Below are 20,618 nucleotides of genomic sequence, written 5' to 3'. Positions count from 1 at the left end.
TATATATATATATATATATATATATATATAAGTATAGGTTTTTGTTAGTTACATAGGTTGGAGTATAAAAGGGTCGGATTTTGGTTTAAACAAGGCTTTTTTTCTTAATTTTACTGTAGAGTAATGCTCCTTGGGCGACCGGGTAACACCGTAATCAAACTTGGACACCATTACTCAGGCCAAAAACAGTAGTTAAGAAAAATAAAGTGTAATTTGTCAGTTCAACTTAGAAAAGAAAAATAATATTTAAAGTTCGTTGAGGTGAAAGAAGTTTATGCATTGTATTTAAAAACGGAATAATAAAGTGTAATTTGTCAGTTCAACTTAGAAAAGAAAAATTAAATTTAAAGTTCGTTGAGTTGAAAGAAATACCCCCTCTCGCCGCTCGGGCAACACACATGCTTGTGTGCCCTTCCCTACAGCGCTAACATTCCGCACCGAGTCGCGGCACCCATGAAGTTGGACGTCGTGTGGATTTGTGACGCCTCTTATTCTGATTGAAAATCGATTTTATAAAACAAAAAAAAATGTATATGAGGGAATCCAATTAACTCTTTGATTGATTCTATGTAGAGAAACTGAAAATAATTTGGTACTAAATGATTTGACCGTAATTGCACGCAATTAACCAGGAGCTGAATGATGTATTCGCGGGATTAATTTCAAGCTTTCAGAAGGTGGTATTTTCTACGATATTGATATACCGTATACTGGCTTCATTTGCTTTCGTTTCGCACAGCGAAATGTGCACAACCTATCAAATTATTCTAGATTTGCACTAAACTGATGACATTTACCTTTGATTTGCAAAGAAAATTCTTTAGATAACATTCAGAGCCATTAGAACGGCTGATTTCGTATAATGTTCTCCTTTGTTGTCCACTTTTCGTTTTCTTTTCTCCAATGCAAACGACCAGAAGCTAGATGATGCAATCACTTTTGTTTGAAGCAAGACACACACTGCGAATGTCCAACAGCAGATATGCTTACAAAAGAACTAGGTGTTTCCTGCGTTTAGGCTTGAAGCACCAGTTGAATAATGCTGGGTGTAGTTCCACTGTCTCGGTGAAGATGGCAGTCTGCGCACTCCATGTTTCTCCATTCATGGATTATCACAGACTGAAGCTAGCAAACGTGCAACAGGGTCTATTTACAGACTCGGTTGATTTTGATGTTTCGTGTTTTTTACTGTTTAAACCATATTTTCGTTAAAAACGTGGTATTAACAACAATCTTACATCTCTTTCCGTTCGTTTCGTGAAAGATCCAAGTTATTGAGAAAACAAATTTGGAGTAATTTCGTCACACTTCCGTGTTGTGAAATTTTGAAAATGCACCCAGGTGAGCATAGTAAAGAAAGACGTAGTCCTACGTCAAAAAGTTTGGCCCTTTTCAAAAGACAGTCTAGATCATTTTTGGAAAAAGAAAGTATGCAAAGTATTTTTTGTGATGGTTTCATGTACTACAAGTTGCATTAAAATCTGAGAGAATGCTGCCAACATTTATTCGAGTAAGTGCGAAATTCGAAATTACACTTCCGGAACTGACACTCCGATACAAATAAATTCAACTAAACTGTTTCCCAGTCCTGCGTTTATGTGAAATTCGAACAGAAAATCGTGGCAAAGTTGTGTCCATTCAATACTAAACACCATAGAGAGAGATTAAATAGAAGGGTAGCATTGCTTTGATACAAGATAATCAATTGACACTTTATGTGTGATAAATTGATTCGAATCACAACGCGAAGCTAGCCCGGATCTTTCTACGATTTCAACAGGTTCATCAAGGCTACGTGCCATTGCTCGAGTGATTTCACTGCCAGAAGCCTCGGGCAATGCGTGCAACATTAGGTGGGTTGAATCGTTTCCGGATTTGATCCGGCGGCTGGCATGCGCATTATCGTGACGCGGTACAGTGTTCCGAAGAAGTGAAAAGGGGTTTTTGCGGTTACGTTCACAGTAGTTGCCTTCCGAGTCACCTGTTGATTCTCTCACAAACTGGATTCAGACTGGATGATAACGCTTGCTATGATGCTACGGTTTGAAATATCCCAATGCTAATCGCTGATGCTTCGTATTTCCCAAAATAAATGATAAGCAACAGTTTGAAGATCTATTCTCTGTGGGAATGTGGATATTTCTACTGGTAAGTGTACAGGTATGGGATACGGATCCGTACTGACATAGACTAGTTCCTTGACTGAGAGTGTCTGTGTCACACTAAGAACGATGTGAGTCTAGTCTATTGTAGGCGCATGCCTATCAGAAGTCATTCATGAAAGTCTCACAATGGGCAATAACAAACAACGGTAAATTTGAACAGTTTACTCTAAATATGTCATTGGAAAGTTTTGACAGTTAAAAATGTTCAAATACAGAATATTATTTTGCTGATTAACTGATTTACCTCTAAATATAACACGAACCACACAGTTTGGTACGTTGTTAAAGGAATCCCTCGGAAAATCCTCGTGTGCTCTTTTCTCTCTTTGCGACGTCGTCCCGTGGGGTTCCCGACATCACACCAATACTTCCGTGGTCGTATAAAAAGCCTTTCGACAGGATTTTCCATTCACAATCAGTTGATTTTCCAAGACAGGCGGATTGCGAACTGGAACATACACACGAGACTGACCTTTCTTTTGTCCTGTTTCCCCAGTCTGCAGTGACCGGGACAGTGCATTCCGAACCACCAGTGGAACAGTGGACAGTGCTGCTTGTGCAAGCGAAAGACTACCCAATTTTTCACGCCCACGGCTGATGAATAAGGACTAATTGAATGAGCTTTTCTGAATGTGTCATTGAAGGAAGAACTGTTATGGTTGTGTCGCAGTAAAAGTGCAAAATGTATATTCTGGTGAAATCCGTTTGAACGAGGAATCAAACCGACCTTCAGGAAAAACGGCAAAACGCCAACAAATAGGACTACTACGAATCAGGATCCTTTGAGTCACGGTAAATTATTTCGTTCCAGTGTGCCAAACACACCTGTCTGGTGCAGGTAAGACAAAAATTTCCACCATTTTTGATTGCCGAAGTGCTGCAGGAAAGTCAAACAATATCCTCCTATCGTTTCGAGACTGTGCTGAAGCAGAGTCAGTGTACCGTAACGGAAAGGAAAAATATTTCAGTTCAAAGGGCCAGTAAAATGAACCAACTGGAAAGTGAAAATTAAATTAATAGAACAAAAGCACTTGATGTTCTTCGACTTGTTGTCATGAATGCAACGTAATTTAATTAACTTAGATGCTAAAGTGAGGCGAGTTTTCTGACCTAGATGAAATTCTTTGCAAAATTGAACTTAAAATGCCAAGTACACTCAATTTTAATCAACGAAAATAAATGCGTTTCCGTGTCATCATCGTGCTTCGTAGTTTTGTATAATCGAGGCTTTTCGCAGAATTGACAGGAGACTGACAAAGTTGGCCTCTAAGGGGAAAAGTTTATGCCAGGTGGAAGTAATGATAAGAACGCTTTTTCAATTCAACCAAGTCGCAATGTTAATTCGAGGTAAATTGTTTCCCGGAATGTGTACAAGTATGTGACCTAGTCGTGAATTTTGAATGAAAGTTTGTTGAATAAAGATATGAATGTTTCATTTGAAACGCACCAGGACAAAATAGTTGAACTTGAACTGTTAATAATCAGTAGCAGTTCAACTTAAACTGACAAATAGACGTTTGACCCGTCTGGGAACTCAATCATATCAGTAGCGCAATGCTCTTAGGGAAGACCGGGGTTAAACCGAACAGCTTAAATATCTTATAAACCAGTAATTGTTTCGATCCATGAATTGACTTTATAAACGCGTTTTCATTTAACAGATAGATGTCAGTTAGCTGGATGACGATGAGTCAATTCAGTTTGGTGTCAATCGTGTTCATGTCAAAACGTATACTAATTTTACTGATTTTTTTCTTAATTTTCAGATATTTTGAGTACATTTGATTTTTGTACATCGTAACAAAGGTCCGATTAATGTTTAAAAAAGTACAATCCAGTGAATATTCAGTGCTTTCGATGACGTGAAAATAAAATTTTTTATTGCGTCTCGAAAAAGGATTGTCTGTGCCGGACTGAATCGGACAAAAAATTGAGGCTTAACCGGACACACAGTTTTCGACTTGAAACTCTTAACAGATTCTTGAAGCGTACCTAAAGATTGATATCTATATCTCTATTCTATTTGTAATCACTTTTTACAACTAAATTTACTAAGCATTGACTAAAACACTAATTATCTGTATCGAAACAATCAAATAACTTTCACTAAAGAATCTAAAACCAGTTCAAACAAAAATTATTTGGTACAGCAAAACGTCAAATTTTGAGACAGTACCTATATTCAGTGTTGAGAAAATCATGATCAGAAAAAGTTCATTTCATTATTAATTGTGAAAAAATGAGTTCAAGAGATTTTCTAAAAATAACTCAGTGACTGAAAAAAACACTTTTCATTCATGAAACAAGCATCCACAAAACTCCGAACCTCAAAGTTCACAAGTGATTTTTTGTGTCAGCGAAGCTTGATGGCATCGCTAAAGAAACGATCGAAACGGAGAAGAGTCGCCGATGATATTTCGATGCTGAATTTCCACTACTCTTCAGTTCGACCGAAGTGATTCGTGCCAGACTTAATTATTATATCATCAATTGGTTAAAATCTCTACTGAATAAACTCGCAACTGAGAAATAATGACTGCGATTTTATCGATGCTCGTAGAACAATTATTTTTTCCACATTCCAATTAGTAATTATACACACTTATTTTATTTTTTCGCTGAATCTCGGTACACCCGTTTACGTAAACTTTTTTTACGTTACCTCTTTTTACGTAACTCTTTCTACGAACAAAATCCCAAATAACGTAATCTTTTGTCGTGAATACGACTTACTTTACTATGGGGTGCCTTTTCAAAATTTACCCTCTGAGAGAGTGATAAGTTTTTGATCGTGAATATCTCTTGTTGTATCTAACGAATCAACATAATTTTTGCTACACCCCATCGAAAATATGATCACAATTTTATGATAAAATTTTCAGTTTTGTGACATAATCTCAAATATTTCAAAATTACACTTTCCTGAAATGTTTGGTATAAACGCAATTAAATAAATTATGCAAATCCGAAATGAAATAATCGACATTAAAATTCTGTATGCGGCTATTTTTATAGCCGTTAGGACCGCCCATTAGTGAAAAAGCTACAAACGAAATCAGGTAAAAACAAGCCTCTCAACAAAAATTGGATCAGTTTGGATTCTATCGCCATGGCGAGCAGATGTGTTGTGTGTCGTTTGCAAAGCTAGTTTCGCTTCCGACAAGTGCGATTACGTCACAGCTGCGTCATTTGCATTGGTGAAAAAGCAACGGTGGAGAGCATTACACAAAATCAGCCGCTCTAATGGCTCTAAAAGTTTTCTAAAGAACTATTAGGATTTGTTGTTTGCAAATCGAAAGGAAATATCCTCAGTTTAGTGCATATCTAGAACAGTTTGGTTAGATTTGTACACTTTTCGCTGTGTGAAATTCACAGTAATCGAGATCAAGTGAAGCCTTCTTTGTTTTTGCGAAAAATGTGGATAAAGGTAATGCTTGCATAATTCATACAATTGATCAACTAATTTATATTCGGAAGTGTTTAGGAACATGTCCGTTGTTTTCGTATTCACGACATCCAGTTATGTCTCTGATATTATCCACCCGCCTTTTTTTACGAACCAAATCTCAAATAACGTAAACATTTTTTACGAAACTAATTCGTAAAAAGAGGTTTTTGCATATAAGGGAAATCCTTTCCGGCTCATTTACATTCCAAGGAAATTACTACAATATGAATATTTTCGGAACGGGTTTGATGAGTACATTTTGGAAAACAATGTTTGAAGTGGATCTGAATTCCAAGATGGCGACTTCCGGTTTATTGATATATCTTGAAAACCTTTTTAATATGGGTAGTTTCGGAACGGGTTTGATGAGTTGAAAAACGATGGTTGAGGTGGTTCTGAGTTCCAAGATGGCGACTTCCGGTTTATTGATATTCCGCAAAACCTCTTACAATTGGATAATTTCGTAGCGGATTTGATGAGTAAATGTCGCAAAACGATGTTTGAAATGGTTCTGAATTCTAAGATGGCGACTTCCGGAATATAACCCCTGCAATAACGGATTTGATGAGTAGATGTCGGAAACTATGTTTGAGGTGGTTCTGAATTCTGCTTCAGTTCCTTATATGTAGAATTTCGCTTTATATAGGGCACTTGTTCAGCAGTTCCAACAGTCTTGATCATCTGATTTGACTGGTATAATTTAGATCTGCCGCTGATATTATACTACTGCTTCAAAAATGTAAATGCATACTCATGAAAACCGTTCCGAAAATTGAAAATTTCAAATAACGTAAACTTTTTTTACGTCATAATTCGATTTACGAAGTTCCGATTATTACGTAAATGGAGGTTTGGGTGAACTCGGTAATCATCTCAGTAAAAGATAAAATTGCGGAGTCTCTGCAATTTTAAATTTGACAAGCGCCAGTCATTACCGAAATTGTCGGCAAAAAGTTTACTGTCTGTTCGGAAGAAGTAACGAAGTGAGATTTTCTAATTACTGAGCCTTCAGCAATTGAAAGTAAACAAAGAATAAGTTTTTCTTATTGTTTTGGGTATTAACATTTCATTTGATTTCCGAATAACCATACAAAAAATATACATTACATTACTTATATACGAGGACTAAGCGCCGAATATGTTGGTTGACACGTCGTTGAATTTCTTCGACATAATCTCTAATGACTTTCCGACACAGAAAGCAGGATCTGGAATAATGGAAGAAAACTTTCTATAAATAATCAACAATAATTTGAACTAAAAACCGAGTCAGTTTCGAACCTGGTTTTGCCTTTCTGATGTAGAAAAGTTTTGCAATCCCTTGAAAAACCGACTAGTAAAAATTGGCCCGGAGTTTCATATATCATTCGACTCAGTTCATCGAGCTGAACAATGTCTGGTTATGTGTGTGTCAAATAATCTCACTAGGTTTTCTCGGAGATGGCTGCACCGATTTTGACAAACTTTGACTCAAATGAAAGGACTCGTGGTCCCATACGGAATTCCTGAATTTCATCCGGGTCCGACTTCCGGTTCCGGAGTTATAGGGTAAAGTGTGTTAAATATTGTACACCTCATTCAAGCCGGCGAAACAAAACCCGTAAAAAAATTCTAAACTGGACTCAAATTCTACCAAAAATTAATGCATATTTTCGGATAGAACAAAAATTTAAATCTTCGTTTAGAGTACGATGGCAAAATCGTATAAAATCTTCAAAGTTTGAATAAAAACTAGTAGAGTTTAGTCGTATGAACCGATTTTGATTATAGCGGTTCTCGGGTTCCGGTGCTGAAAATACCTATAATAGTGAACCCATTTCGTTTTCTTCAGAATGACCTCCGCGAGCAAAGCACTGTTTTATTCTGCATATAATACTAGTTAATGCACAAACAATGCGCAAAGTTAATGCACAAAAGAAAGGCATCATTAGACCACTAGGTGGATTAAAACTGATTTTTATATCAGGTTTGCTAAAACCCCCGTTGCTAAAAGCGAACCCAACACAGTTTCGTGAAAAGTGTTTGTTTGGTGAAACTACACAGAAAGAAAAGATGAAACTTACACGACATGTAAACCAATAGTACTATTAAACAGACGTCAGTTGAAACGAAAATCTGATTTAAAACCATGATTGATGTAAAATTGCATTGATATGCATTTACTTTTTCATTGAACAAGGCTGTATATTTACAAATCGCTTAGTTTTGTAATGTAACTTTCCATTCAATTACCTGCTCCAAATATGTGCATGAAAATAAATGTAAATTCACAAAATATTTTTATCTGTGTACCCTGGGTCAGTTTCCGTTTTCTCATGCGAAAACGACATTATTAATCGTCGAGATGAGTGTTCGCTAGTGACAATTTTCAGTAAGAATTACGATTGCAAAAAATCAGTAGTGAACTTTTCGTCAGTTTTTTTTGTCGAATAATCTCTTTTTATGATGCGAAACTTTATAGATCGCACGAAATCGCGCGGCAGATCTCCGTCCATTCAAGTGCAGCAGGAAAATGACATGTATGTCAGAGTGAACTCGATGCGTTGCGAAGCGACCACTAATCGATCGCATCGCACTCACTCTGACATACATGTCATTTTTCTGCTGAATTTGAATGGATGGAGCTCTACCGCGCGACTCCATGCGATCTGTCAAGTTTCGCATCGCTTCGCGTCGCTTGTCGCTTTCTCTCTGGCTTCACCCTTAGTTTCAATACTACAACACTCCTTGCAGCAGCATTTTTAAGCTGTAAATCGAATTTAAATGCATAATCGTATTAGCATCCACGGAGTCGAATTGGCTTGGTGAATAATGATAGCGCCAACCTTCAATGGCACCGCATAAACGTATATTTCAATCCAACTGGTATTAATCAGTGAACCTTCCATTAATCATATGGACATGTTTAGTTCATATGACACTTCTTAAACCAGAGTTCGGATCCAGTTACCGAATGATCTCAAAACTGTATCCAAATTGAACTGTGAATTGGACAATCACCGGACATCTATCTCGATTCTAAGCCCATCATTTAAACTAATTACTTCCCAATTGAGTTGATTTTCTTTTCACCATCCAGTTCCCAGTGTAGTCAGTCTATTGAAAACCGTGGACATAAATCGGACCCGAGCTTCGTTGGAATCAGACATCGTACCAACAATTAAAAACACAAACGAGCTTTCCTCCTGATGAACACAGTGGTGAATGGTGACTGTTGGTTATGTACTTGGTTTGCTGCGAACAGTAGAAAATTAATTGTCGTAATTGAATGAAATTTTCATTTCCGTGCGAATGTTTCTTTTTCGCTTCCGAATGTGCTGCAAACACTGGATTACTCACAGCTTCACTGAAGCAGGGCATAACAGTAAATCTTACAAATTACTTCCGATTTGAACTTTGCCATCTCTTTGTAAAAAGATACAACAAAATTTCGATAAAACATGGATTTAAGCCCAAAAGTAAACAGAAAACTTTTCGAAAAGTAGGCGTTGGATCGGTTTCGAGAAGGTTCGATATATGTTTGGCTGTTGTTCATTTGGGCCCAATTAGAGGGTATCAACAAGGAGGCTTCGAAGAATCACCGCACAAACTTTTGTGTGGATTGGACAAATCCTCAATTAACTGAGGAGTGTTTATATGGCAAGTTAACTTACATGTTATTTTCATTGCCATAGCAACACGTATCGTGAAGCATTTGCTTTTTAACCTCGAGTTTTTTCGCAGCTCGCTGGTAATGTTTTCATGGGCGTAGATTTTTGTCTGCAAACAACTCTTTTCAACATAATACAAGTGTGAAAAAATTTTCATGTTACATCTGTGTTTGCGAAAACTTTCGGTGAAATTCTCAACGAGTGAAAATTTACATATTTCGGGAGAATGGAAAAAAAGTTATCTGTGTTTAAGTGACTCGATGTTGAAAAACAGCGAGATTATCGGTTGTAGTTCAGTACAAAGAAAGTCCATTAAACTATAAACAAAAAATAATTAGCAATATAGCCTAAGTTGCTGTATCATAGCTAGATTCGCGGATCAATGTATAGGGCGCTGGTCTTACAAACCAGTTGTCGTATGTTCGAGCCTCGACTCGAAGGATTCTTTCTTGGAAAGGCCAAATTTCACAAATTGTTCAATGACATAAACTCTTTTCAATGGAATTCTTGAATAATAAAACTATACTTAGTTTGCTATATTTGACAATATCTCCTCACAAACTGAGTTTCATTGAATTCTGAGAAAATTAGGACATTCATTGGTTTAGTTACATATTATTTCGAGTTTGGTGAATCATCTAGTCGCTTTGCTAGTAAAATTAAACGATGTGCCATTATGTTTTGACAATGTTTTACAATATTTTTTTATGTTATTTATTAAGTATGTAGTTAGCCGTTTTAAGATTATTGTAGTTGTTTTGTTCTTGTTTTTGTTCCTGTAACTATTTTAAAAGATGGTGGTTTTTACGCCCGTATGAGAATGACAAACAAGACTCAACTCAAATGGGCTTTTTCCCACCCTATCTGTCCATTTAGATTCGTTTATCCGATGGACATAAACAGAAATAAATGAATAAATAAATAAATATTACAAAACAAAATCAGTTTAGACAAGAATTTCATCCAAATAAAAAAAGTCTTCACGTACTTTACGTCTTCAGCAAGTTTCATTAAAATCTGAGAGGGTGCTGTCAACATTTGTTCAAGTTAGCGCGAAATTAGTCAAAAGTGTTCATTTTTTGACAGCGTGATAAAAAACTTCATATCAATAACAAAACAAAGCTGCCATTTTGGGGTGGGTAACACGTTTGTGCGTTTCGTCTTTGACTCATCAGTGCGTAGCAGTTCATGCTGAACTGCAGCATTGACTTACAACCAGCTAGTTTTGGTAGAAGGCCAATGATTTACAAAGACACTTTCAGTTAAAACCGAAAATGAAAGTACAAGTAGGCGGTGTTGGGTAAGAATAAAAAATTTTCGCAACTGACAGACAAGAAAATTCTCGATCAGAAAACTCACTGACGAAAAGTTCACTACTGATTTTCTGCAAACGCGACTCTCACTGAAAATGATCATTAGCTACGATATTTAAGAAAAAAGTTCGCACATTGAATATATCTGATATAATTCTCGAACAGAAAATTTTGGGGAAATTAATTTTCATAGCCATTATATATTAACCCTTTGCAGAATACATGATGAATAAATTCACCGATGAACAATAATTGAACCTTTCTGAAAATGTTCAGTGCGCGTAGAGTGATTGAAATTAAAAAAAAACCCTTCTTAATCCACCTAGTGGTGTGATAATGCCTTTCTCTTTTTTCATAAAAGTCTCATGAAAATATATTTCATACTTATATTAAATAATTTCGGATACCAATTTTGACACCAATTGATTCAGATTGATTCGAGTAGTTCACAAAAGCATGCTTATGTCACACAGTCAGCATCATTTTTCCAAACTAGTGCTTGATATTTGCGTTGCCTATTTGTATGAGAACAGTGATGCTAATCTAAAATACGTCACTTATACAATCATATCTCCGGAACCAAAAGTCACAGCCATTTGATCTTCGAACTTGATCAATGGCCCGACAGTAGCTTTCAAACGAGTCCAAGTTTGTTAAAATCGGTTCAGCCATCTCTGAGAAAATTGAGCGCGTTCAAATACACGAGTAATAATATAATGAACTTTTTCTAATCATGATTATCCCAACACTGTCCTTGATGTACCAACCATACATCGCCTATTTTGGAAGCCAGATGTTGATCTGTAATAGTTCTTAGTGTCAGTTGGATAGTACAATCACCCATGTAATTGTGCTGTAAATTCGTTTAAATGACAGTAAAAAAAATTCGTTTAAATGACAGTACAATGATCTTGTTTTCTCTATATGTTAGTCTTTTATATTTTTTACGTTTGATTTTTTTCACGAAATCCAATCGGTATAACATAGGAATTCAATTACATGCGCATAAATCAACGATTCGAAGATGATACACCTATGCTCTCCGGTCTAGGCAGATGTTACAAACATCGTATCTAATTTTCTCCCTTGTTAGTCATAAAATAAAATCATGTCGACACATTGCTCTGAAATCAAATCATCGTCCATAACGAACGCCTCGTATTGCTGACACTTTAGTATGAGGAAGCATAAGACCTAATGCCCTTCTGATGGCCCACACACAAAATGCATATGCAGCCTAGCGAAATCAAGCAAAGCAGGAAGAAAACTGGAATGAGCAAATTAGAGCATCCGTTCAACATTAAACCCACGCAATGATGAGTTCCAGTGGCATATCTTGTTGTCATCTACATTCTTCAGTCGCTCAACATCACAAACTTCTTTGTCAAGCCTGGCATCGACACCATCATCCATCCAGTCGCAGTCGTAAAAAAAAGTCCCATTCTGTCATGACTTTTATCCTCCCAGTGCTCAGCCCTAAATACACGCCAGAGGTTGGTAATAGATTTACTACGGCTCGGATGCGAGAATATCTTGACATTTGAAGCTATACGCTTCAACATTTCATACTACAAAAGGATCTGTAAATTTACCATCATTTCTCCACCAGAAAAAAATATGAATGGAAACGCATGGTTGCTAAGTCCTCTCCACTCGCAAAAAAATATATAGCTCAGCACTTCGATTAAATTAGAGCCACTTAAAGTGCGAAGTAAAGATAAATGTAATCAATGGAAATTAAATTGAATGAAGTATATCTACTCATAGCTCTACCATCACTCTCTTGAGTGAAAGGAAAGCAATAACAATAACTAGCATCGCATATATCACCAACCCACGAAAGTACAGAGGATATCGATGGACGATGGAGAATTCCGCGTGAACACGATCTAGTAGTCTCTGCAAATGTCATTCATCTTCATTTCCTTCTTCATTCCAATCAAGTGTGCAATCTCGTCCTTGGTTGAACGCTCTTCAGTATAACTCTCCGGATCCTTTCGTCCATCGGATAAAACCAGCTGCATGTCCAAATAAGCCTCGAACACTAAATAAAGATTAGGTTGTTGTGTGTGATTGAGTGTAGGCACAGATAAAGCTCTTGATTTGCTTCTAGTTATCTGCATCCCGCACTCAGTTGTCCTTGGAAACAGAAAAATGGATTACCTTCACGATTTGTTTAAGCTATAAATGATTCGATTAATGTTGTTAACATTCTTTTGCCATTCTTACGGGGAGGACGAAAATCCTTCGATAATCCTCAAATCATCCATGCAATGATAATGCAATCCATTCCGCTTTTTCCTTCTTCGGAGCTTCAATATAGATATATTCATTTCTTCAACTTTTGCTTAGTTCGGAAAAATTAAAGGTAATTGCTATAAGTGACAGTGATTCTTTATTTTGCCATGAAGTTGTTATCCACGCTTCGAAAAAGATGTATCGAATTAGTAAGGTGCTACTCATATTCAGAACAAGTCGGCTCCCTCGTCACGATGCCATCTTGATGAGATTGGAATCCGAACCCGAACTTCAAAATCAGCTGATTGCAACGTAAACAAAAAAATTTAGTAATGCAATCGTTTTATGGTTCACCTTGTTCATCAGTGTTATTTAGTAGAGAACACTTTTAACACTTTTCACTAATCGACACACATTTGCCACAGCTGCACTATCATTCAAAATTACTGTTTCGACCAATTAGTTTACTATAAGTTGTTTGATACACAATGACATTAGACTTTTTTGAGAGTTACACTTACCCGCATACGCACTGCTGCCAGATGGCTGACTAAACGCTGCCAGCTGAAAAAATATAGCTGGCAGACATTCTGGTGACCGACTGCCTCACCGCTGCCAGATATACAACTCAAACGATACAACCGTATCCACCAGGATTTTTCCACATTCAAATCTTTGACATTTTCAGCGAAGGTGAGAAGATGAAAACGCTCGGCTAACTTATGGCGTTTTCGTTTTTAATTTGCACTACACCGGTGGAGGGCTACACGGAGGCATGAATAAACGAACAAAAATGACGAAAACATAAACAGTAACCATTGACTACCATAAACGATTCCATTGCACAGAGCTACACCAAACTTTTGATGAGTGCTACACCAGTGGTATCGGCGCAGAAAAAGTGTAGCACTGGTGTAGTGCAATTGGTAAAAACTAACGGTTTAGGTGCAGCTTTCGCTACACCGGTGTAGTGCAATTTAAAAACGAAAACGACATTAGATACAGGCGACTTTGTTTTGTCAAATTGGATTTGACATCCGTCACTGAATCAATTTTGGTAGCCTTCTGGTGGCCATGGCTGCCCAGGTAGCCAAAACGCTATGCGGGTAGGCACCGCATCGTACTTCCAGTGATGCCAACTGTCCAAATTTCCGATCATCATCAACAAATTTCAACATTTTCTTGTCACTCATCACTTGAATGGCCCAGTTCTTCTTGCTCTTTTGCGACACGAATTTCCCTTCAATAACACTTCCAATTTCCTAGCCATGTACTACTTCGGAATCCCTCTGCGAATAAGTAACTACAGAAGACAAATAAATTGCAGAGCGTTCGTCGAATTTTCTTACCGTAAGCGCCTTTGCACGTGTAGATCCTCGCATCATAAGTGAAAAATGTTCAATTTCATTTCTTTTGAATTTTCCTGGGAATGATAAACTATTGATGAGTTATGATTCACCATTTTTTTTATTCAATTTAGTTTCCCATCCCGAATGTCCAATAAATTTTGTACAGCCGTTTTCTACCTATTTCATATAGAAAGGCTATGCAATCACTGTGAAAACCGAATTTTGAACGAAGGTCCGGAGGACCGAGTGACATATACCATTCGACTCAATCAGATCACAAAATGTCTGTCGAGATCACAAAATGTCTGTGCGTATGTGACAAATAATTTCACTCAATTTCCTCAGAGATGGCTGAACCGATTTTTAAAAACTTACATTCAAACGAATGGCCTTATGATCCCATAACTTGCTATTGAATCTTTATCCGACTTCCGGTTCCGGAATGACAAGGTAATATGTGCAAATCTATGAGAAAATGCGCACTCAATTTTCTCGGAAATTACTTAACCGATTTAAACAGTATTGAAATTCCTCAAAAAGTCCCCGAGAAATTGATCAAAATTCGACTTCCGGTTCCGGTATTAAAGCGCGATAAGTGAAAAATGTTCAATTTCATGAGTATTTTTTCCCAAGTGATGACGAACCGGAGAGAATTTTTTTATAAAACTTACTGATAAATTCATCTAATTTGCAGATCTTGTTAGTAAGTCGATATGTAAACTTACTTTGGGACTACTAGTCCCTGGTTTACGGTTCCGTATGCAACGATAATAATAATGAAAAGCTCCAAAAACGGAACTCTCCTCGATGTCTCAACAACGGTTAAACCGATTTTCACAAATCATGATTCAAATTAAAGCTCTCATTATTTTAAAACATACTGTGTAATTTCATTCAGATCAGACATTCGGTTCCGAAATTGTATGGCGAAGAATGTTAAAACTTTCAAACCGTCATATAAAATGACGATACAAAACCAGTGCGTTCTGGTGCGGAAGAAGAAAACACCACCGGCTTTGCTCCGTTCGCATCATGCTTTATTCAATTTTGAATAGCGTACAGGGTGCCGCATTCTATATTGTTCAAGAGAAAAATTCTTTCAAGCATTCTATATTGTTCAAGAGAAAAATCTTTAAATCGGTATCGGGGGATCAAAATTCTGTATTGAAAATCTGTATATGAATCTGATTAGAAATTAAAGCGCAACAAAATGAAAAAGTCATTAAATCGAATCTGAAAATCACAGCTACTTTTTGTTTCGAAGTACCGTTTATTGTAACGTTAAAGCAATTATTTCTTTTTACTATCTTACATTATGACCACCATCTTTTCACCTTTTCAGAAGAAATTTTAGAAAACATACGAAAAATTTAGAAATTATATGATTTGAATAATTGCAAGAAAAATTGGTACAGATAAATTGTCATTAGCAGATGGAACCATTTGTAGTGTTTACCATCCTTGATATTCTCTTTTAAGGAGTGTATCGAAAATAGGCTATCCACAAATTTTACTTTCAAATTAGGATGAAAAACGATATTTTTTTCAACCTAAAAATTGATCCTTTATTGTACGAGGTTTTTTTTTTTTATTCAAGAATATAATGTTTAAGGCACACTGCTTAAGCTCTAAGATGCCAAGGGCTTTTACTAATTTAAAATTTACGACTAACTTAAAACTAGGGTTGTATCATTAAGTAATGTCATATTTGGGTCGCAGTGGTTGACTTTGGCAGATCCAGCCTTCATGTGGTGATCGGCCGGTGAATTGAATATTTCATGAGAGTCTTCCATATGGCGTTGGTGAATATTCATGTTGGCCGCATTCTTCGGTCCGTGTGGGTCCGCGGGAAACACCCCCAGGTTACGAATACCCGGCGGGTGGCCCGCATGCTGTTGATAAGTTTCCGTGGGCGATGATGGTGTTGTTACAGAAGAAAATGAAAAAAAAATATAACGAAGTAAATATTGCGGAAAACGGAGTAAAAAGGGGATATGGGAATGAAATGACTAAAACGACAGAGATCTAATTAGTTGACATCGAGATGGTGAAGAGACGGGGAGGGGGGAAGCGAAGGTTAGTGACAGCAAAAAGATCTTGTTAGTTCCGATGAAGATGGTGGACAGATGAGGAATCGGGATAATCGGCGGAAGTTAGTGTCGAACCTGCAGTTGAGAAATAATTCTTAGCCACAGTTGAAACAACGTCGATAAATAGGAGGAACTTTCTAAGCCAGATGTAACAGATTACACTTGTATATTAATGTGTTTGAGAAACTGGTATATGAGAAGCATATATGAACTATCCCGACTCGCCAACACATCCCGAACCGGAACCTCAGGCGGTCTACCTCGGGCCCTGAGGGATTCCAGTAGCTTCGACCTGGCGTCGCGATACTCTACGCACGACCACAAGACATGCTCGATGTCCTGATAACCGTCGCCACAGGTGCAGAGCCCGTTCTCCACGATCCCGATACGCCGGAGATGTGCGTTGAATGTATAGTGATTTGACATGAGTCGTGACATAACGCGAATGAAATCACGACTCACGTTCATCCCCTTGAACCAAGGTTTCGTCGATACCTTAGGGATAATGGAGTGTAGCCATCGTCCCAGTTCGTCATTGCTCCATGAAGTTTGCCAACTTTCGAGAGTTTTCTGACGAGAGATACTGAAAAATTCATTGAAGCAGATTGGTCTTTCATAAATATCACCTTCTAATGCGCCCACTTTAGCCAATGAGTCTGCCTTTTCATTGCCCGGAATGGAACAATGCGAAGGGACCCAGACTAACGATATTAAATAAGACCGTTCAGATAAAGTACTCAAATGTTCCCGTATTTTCCCCAGGAAATAAGGGGGATACTTTCCTGGCTTCATTGCTCGGAGAGCTTCTATTGAGCTTAGACTGTCCGTGACAATGAAGTAATGGTCTTTGGGCAACGTTTCAATGATCTCGAGGGTGTACTGAATAGCAGCTAATTCTGCGACGTAAACTGAAGCCGGATCACTGAGTTTGTAAGAAGCGGTGATGTTTTGATTGAAGATGCCGAAGCCTGTGGACTCGTTGATGTTTGATCCGTCAGTGTAAAACACCTTTTCACAGTTGACTGTTCTAAATTTATTATAAAAAATATTTGGGGCCACTTGAGGGCGCACGTGAGCCGGAATTCCACGAATTTCTTCTCTCATGGATGTGTCGAAAAACACAGTAGAATCAGAAGTATCCAAGAAATGAGCACGGTGTGCATTTTATAACTATTAATCGGAAACGGAATCACCCAGAGCGGTACACTTCTTACCTGTAAGGTTGTTCGTGGTGAAATGTGCAAAGCAATTCTGTTACAGCTCGCTTGACCTGGTGCAATGATGTCTACCGCAATTTGTCATGGCATACTATACATTAGTTATTATAAACTCGTTTGCACCCACACATCCACCCTCTTCTCAAAAAAAAAATGAAATACTAGTTCTCTTAGCTTTACTTCTAATAAATCAAAATAAAAACAAATAAAATAATCTTATAGGTCGATATACGAGAACTTATGTCAGAGAAGGAATAACGTTTCAGTGTAATCATACAGTTTCACTCAAGTTTTCAGATTTTTCGCAATGCACAGATTTTTTTTTAACCTTTGGCATCCCTGGGTGTATCGAGTGGTATATCGCTCGGATCCACGATGTAGAATTAACACTGCACACTTCGGAAAAATCCTGTGATTTTATATCTTATCAAATGCACATAAATGGAGCAATTTTACGTGCAAGAACATTCAATATTATACCTAAAATTCCATGACATGAAATTCATTGAAATAAAAAGAAGGTTATGATTGCGACCGCTGTGACTTGAACTGAGAATAATCGGATTACAAAGTACGTCCATTGATCGACTGAGCAACAGAAGAACACATCTGTATTCATACAGTCTAACCCGCTAGCCGAATGCACACTACAATCAAACTAGTAAAATTCATGCACTACAATCAAACTAGTAAAATATTAAGCCATTATTTGGAGGCCGCAGAACAAGCCCAAACCAAACGATTTCTTGGTCCATCGTCTAACAGAAGGCCTCCAAGCCCTTGGTGGGACAAAGAGTGCTCAGGTGCTAAACACGCGAAAAAAAAAATGCTTTCAAAACGTTTTTAAAACGAGGATGAGGAACTCTTCAGAACTTTGAAAAATTCTTGTTTTAGAAACCAAGTACAAGAACATACTTCGAGCCAAGAAATGCAGCTATTGGAGACATTTTGTCGAAGGTTTGTCAATACGACCAGTCGAATGAGGAATCGTTACGTAGGACATGAGAGTGAGGAATACTCGAACAGATGGATATTTGATTTTGCTTCTGTCCGCTCCTCTATAATTGTTACGTAAATGACATTGACAGCTAACCCCATGTACACTAAGACAACTGCAAAAACCATTGCAAGATACCTTAGATCACTTGTCCGTTTGGGCTGTTCATCTGGGTATCGAATTCTCTGCGGAAAAAAAAAGGAGCTGGTCGTATTTTCAAGAAAGCATGATCCCGCGCAGCTTCAGCTTCATATGATGGGAAGAATTATCCAACAGGTTTTGACTTTCAAATACCTCGGAGTGTGGTTTGATTCCAAATGCACGTGGGGAGGACACATTAAGTATCTGATAACAAAATGCCAACAAAAAGTAAATTTTCTTCGAAAAAAAAACAGGATTTTGGTGGGGTGCTCATCCGCAAGATCTAATAAAATTGTATGAAACATCGATACTTTCAGTGATGGAATATGGATGCGTTTGTTTTCGTTCCCCTGCAAACTCTCATATTATCAAACTTGAGCGAATTCAGTACCGTTGTTTGCGAATTGCCTTAGGCTGGATGCATTCGACACATACAATGAGTCTTGAAGTTCTGGCGGGAGTTCGTCCATTGAAAGATCGTTTTTAGGAGCTTTCATCGCGACTGCTAATAGCATGTGAGGTACTGAATCCCTTAGTTATTAATAACTTCGAAAGGCTAGTTGAGTTTCAATCTCAAACAAGATTCATGACAGTATATTTTATCCATATGTTACAGGAAATCGACACTTCAAGATATATTCCTATCCGTCACAGCCTCCTAAATGTCCCTGACTCAACTTAATTTTTCGACACATCCATGCAGCGTGGAATTCCGGAACACATACGCTCGATGGAAATCCCAAAAATATTTTCAAGTAAGTTCAGTCCTATTGACTCTGAGAAAATGTTTTACACGGACGGATCGCGAATTGAAAAAGCGACAGGGTTTGGTATGTTCAACAATAATGTTTCGGCCTCATTTAGGCTTCAAGAACCTGCATCTGTTTATATAGCAGAGTTAGCAGCAGTTCATTATAGTTTGAGTGTAATCGTCACATTATCTCCAAACCATTATTTTCTTTTCACAGATAGTCTGAGTGCAATTGAAGCCATTCGCTCAAACGCTGCTGGCAAAAATGAATCATTTTTCTTGGGCAAAATAAAACAGTGTCTGAACGACATATTGAATAATAATTATCAAATCACTTTAGTTTTGGCTCCCGGTTCATTGTTCCATTCTAGGCAATGAAAGAGTTTGTCCAAACGTGGTGCTTTTGAGGGTGAAACTCATGAGAGACCAATTGCTTTCAACGAATTATATAGCGCGTCCCGCCAAAGAACACTTGCCAGCAAGCTTCTTGGGATATAGATTATCTGGGTCGGTGGATGCACTCAATTATTCCTAAAATATCGACATGGTTCAGGGGACTGAACTTGAGTAGGGACTTCATTCGTGTGATATCCAGACTCATGTCCAATCACTACACATCTCCTTCGAATTGGACTTTCCTAGACTAATCATTGTGCTTATGGCGAAGGTTATCGCGATATTGATCATGTCGTTTGGACGTGCGTGGAGTATCGTGATGTCAGATCTCAACTAATAAATTTCTTGCGTACCCAAGGTAGACTATCCAATGTCCCAGTAATAGTAAATCGCTTGATAAAAACATACTAATATGATATTCGAAATGTATTACGTTTAAAGTACTATGTATTGTGGATGCCACGGCGAAGAAAAACTTAAGCATATTGCCTATTAAATAAACGTACTTATGGAAAAAAAATTAAGCCATTACAAATGAAATTTCCCAGGTCTTTATGAGTACACCTGTAAAATACAATTTTTTTTTTTTTGTGTGTGGTGTATCATGATGGCGAAGCGAAACTCCTACATTATTTGTTTGTACATTTTCTAAATCATTGTCAACATGTTTTCGAGTTCGATTTCACTACCTGAAGCATAACATGCTCAAATTGCACGGCGTTACTGAAATCGTTGACTCCTCGTCAGTCTGATCAACAGATGCGTCAAATGTCGTCTGATTCTCTGCATTGCTCGTACCGCTGACCCATCGGACATATTTTCCGTTATTCTCCATATATCTTGCTTTTAACACTTTTTTTTGT

The 20,618-nt window shown here is 37.6% G+C and overlaps 1 protein-coding gene across 2 annotated transcripts in view; it reads left to right on the top strand.

Annotated features, from left to right (window-relative positions):
* Positions 1-2,572: 2,572 nt before the first annotated feature.
* Positions 2,573-20,618, top strand: part of LOC131434421 (midasin) — a 56,180-nt gene continuing 38,134 nt past the window's right edge. For both annotated transcript variants that reach the window (XM_058601111.1, XM_058601110.1), the window contains exon 1: positions 2,573-2,957. The gene's annotated coding sequence lies outside the window, so the exon portion shown is untranslated. The remainder of the gene's footprint in view (positions 2,958-20,618) is intronic.

Source organism: Malaya genurostris, chromosome 3 (assembly GCF_030247185.1).
Source record: "Malaya genurostris strain Urasoe2022 chromosome 3, Malgen_1.1, whole genome shotgun sequence".
Lineage (NCBI taxonomy): Eukaryota > Metazoa > Arthropoda > Insecta > Diptera > Culicidae > Malaya > Malaya genurostris.
Note: the sequence above shows the minus strand (reverse complement) of the source record. Positions and strands in the feature narration are given on the sequence as shown.